This window comes from Rutidosis leptorrhynchoides, chromosome 3 (assembly GCF_046630445.1).
Source record: "Rutidosis leptorrhynchoides isolate AG116_Rl617_1_P2 chromosome 3, CSIRO_AGI_Rlap_v1, whole genome shotgun sequence".
Taxonomy (NCBI): domain Eukaryota; kingdom Viridiplantae; phylum Streptophyta; class Magnoliopsida; order Asterales; family Asteraceae; genus Rutidosis; species Rutidosis leptorrhynchoides.
Window position 1 is genome coordinate 114132832 of NC_092335.1, and position 3917 is coordinate 114136748.

Below are 3917 nucleotides of genomic sequence, written 5' to 3' on the forward strand. Positions count from 1 at the left end.
GGTTCGCTAAGACCACCGCTCTGATACCACATGTCATAACCCGTCCTTAACCATAAGAACGCGTTAGATAACGTATGATTTCATTGCGAGGTATTGACCTCTATATGAGACATTTTTGAAAGAAAACTGCATATATTATACATTACAAACCATAACCATTATTTTGTTACAAGCTTAAGACAATAAAAAGAAGATTAACGTTTAGCGATAATCTTCGACTTACAAACTTTACAAATAATGACAACAACACGGTTTCTAGCATATTTTACAATACAACATCTCGGATATGCAGTTTTATTTTTGACACAAACATGCGTACGCAAGATTCTGGTTAGATCCAACATGATGCAGCGGAAGCTTTAGTAATCTCCTGAGAATAGACATGTTTTAAAAGGTCAACATAAAGTTGGTGAGATATAGGTTTAATGCCGGCAGCAATATATATATAGACCACAAGATTTCGTATATAAACAGTTTAATAAAAATGTTCTAAGTGGTTGAGCACTTGGTAACCATACTTAACATTTAATCACGTCGCATATTCCCTTTATTATGAAATCTTACTACACCGTACCAAGTGTAGTCACGAAACGAAGTACTGTGCAACCGTTGAATACTGGTCGTCCAGTCCGGTTGGGGTTGTCAGGCCCGATAGATCTATCAACAGGATTCGCGTTTACAATACCGCTGTAAATATTAGTTACCAAGCTACAGGGAAGTATGCCAGTGGTACAACTCAACGTAGAATATATTTTTCAGTTACTTGTGTCCATATCGTAAAACATAAAATACATGTATTCTCATCCCGAAATATTTAGAGTTTAAAAGTGGGACTATATACTCACTCTTGTCTTGATGATATAAATAATTTGACTCGGTCTTCCGGTTGATATCACGAACCTATCCATATATAATATATCAATATGTTTTCATTTTTAAACAAACGTTATAAATATATACTTGTTATACTTTTAATACTTTGAATAATTCCTTAGTCCGTAGTTAGCAGTCCGATGTTAGTAATTCAATTTTAATGGTTCATTTTTAGATGTTTAATATACCCGCAATGAAATAAATAAAACCCCCAACGAAATAAATAAAAACCCATCGTATATGTATTGGTCGAGATTAATCTTGACCCATGGTACCGGTGTTGTCAAATGACGTGTTGCGTACAATCATGGGATCTTATGATTAATCTTCTCGTGTTGTTTACGGGTGATCCTGAACCATATAAAATTGAATTATAAGTACATATATATAAAATATCATGTTATCTTAGAAATATGTGATTTATATCATTTTTTTCCAATTGATCCCGTAGTTGAAATGATCTAGGATAACCAATTTTGTTTCGGTCATAGTTTCTTCGTTACAAATCCGTTTTCGTTGATTCAAATTGCCATCTTCTTGGATCGAGTTCTTCTTTAAGACTATGAACTGTAAATACCTTGGTTTGTATTCAAAATCATACGGCATAAGTGAAACATTAGTGAAACATATGAAGTTAAACATTTTTGTTACAACAAAATCATTTAATGACCATTTTTCTAAAAATACTTATACTTTGAAAAACCAAGTTTTACCTTGTTAAATTAGCATATACATAAGTTATATTACAGGTCTTGAAGTATTTTAAAAGTTAAGTTAGAAGGATCTATTTAGTTTGCAAACAAGTTTGAAAACATTCAAACTATGTTCTTGTTGTTAAACTTTTGTACCACAAAATAAGATAGCTATATATATATGAATCGAATAAGGTTATGAACATAGATTCTACCTCAAGTTCCTTGGATGAAGTTGCTGTAAGAGAGAAGTAAGAAGCTAGAATCAAAAGGGTGATAGAAGTGGATGAAAGATTGGAAGTAAGTTGGTGTTCTTGGAGGGTTTTCTTGAAGTGTTTTTGTATGGTTTTCTTATGGTGTTTTAGTATGGTTTTTGAAGCTAGATCTTCTTGGAAACTTTGCTGAATTGATTAAGGGTTTTAAGGCTTCAAAGTATGTGTGTGTTTTGGCTAGAAAGTTGAAGTAAAATGAATGAAGATGATGATACATATAAAGGCCATAAAAACGTGGCCATGAGGAGACAAGACAAGGTTTTCTCTTGTATTTTTGTATAATAATTCATGCATGCATCCAAATTCCAATTACCTTGCTCTAAGGGCAGTAACAAGGGTGGGTTAGGTGGTGATTTGATGTGTATTTACTATTAGTAAATACGTATAGAAGCTAGGTATGATACGAGTACTTATACTCTAGATATACGTATAGAAATTTTGTGAAAAATGGAATGAGGATTCAAATATAGCTATCTTTTGTGAATACACTTATATGGTTTTATGTATTTAAGTTCTTAAAAGTGATTAAATACATTACTTATACGATATATGTATAACATTATAAGTCTTAAGTATTTATGTCAAATAACGTTACGTATAGTTATCGTTTTGAAAACTTAAGTTAGTAGTTTCAAAATATACTTATAACTTGTTGTTATTAATACAAAATGAGATATTAAAACATTTATTAATCATGTTAAATATGTATATATACATTTATATACACAAACGTATAATTATCATATATTGTATAGTTCATGATATCATCGGTCAAACTAGACGGTCAAACGTTGTGTAAAACTCTTTTCGGAAATATAAGTCTCGACAATTTGGATTGCTTATCATGTTGGCAAGGTTTAATTTATGTAAATATTAATCTTATAAGTATAGTATGATCGAAAAAGTGCGGGTCGTTACAGGTTGTCAGGCCCGATAGATCTATCAACAGGATTCGCGTTTACAATACCGCTGTAAATAGTAGTTACCAAGCTACAGGGAAGTATGCCAGTGGTACAACTCAATGTAGAATATATTTTTCAGTTACTTGTGTCCATATCGTAAAACATAAAATACATGTATTCTCATCCCGAAATATTTAGAGTTTAAAAGTGGGACTATATACTCACTTTTGCCTTGAAGATATATATATTTTGACTTGGTCTCCGGTTGATATCACGAACCTATCCATATATAATATATCAATATATTTTCATTTTAAACAATCGTCACGTATATATATACTTATAATACTTTTAATGTCTTCTTAGTCCGTAGTTAGCAGTCCGATGTTAGTAATTCAATTTTAATGGTTCATATTTAGGTGTTTAATAAATAAAACCCCCATCGAAATAAATAAAACCCCCATCGTATTCGTATTGGTCGGGATTAATCTTGACCCATGGTACCAGTGTTGTCAAATGACGTGTTGCGTACATAAAGTACCGGTGTTGTCAAATGACGTGTTGCGTACAATCATGGGATCTTATGATTAATCTTCTCGTATTGTTTACGGGTGATCCTGAAATATATAAAATTAAATTATGTGTACATATATATAAAATATCATGTTATTTTAAAAAGATGTGATTTATTTAATTTTTCTCCAATTATTTTCGTGGCTAAACTAGTCTTGGATATCCGATCTCGTTTTGGTCATAGTTTCTTCGTTACAACTCCGTTTTCGTTGGTTCAACTTGCCACTTCCTTGGATCGAGTTCTTCTTTAAGACTATGAACTGTAAATACCTTAGTTTGTATTCAAAATCACAGGTCATAGGTCAAACTTTGGTGAAACTTATGAAGTTAATCATTTTCCATCATGTAAACAACCTTAAATGATTATTTTTCTAAAAGTACTTATACTTTGAGTTAAATCATGAAATTTTTATGTGTTATCATATTCATAGTAGATATCATTTTTCCAGAAATTAAACCTCCAATTCAAGGTTCAAGATAGTTTTTAATTATCCAACCCAAAACAGCCCCCGGTTGCACTCCGACGTCGTAAAAACAGTTTTTAAGGTGTTCTTTGAAAAACCAAGTTATACCTTGTTAAATTAGAATATATTTATGATATATTA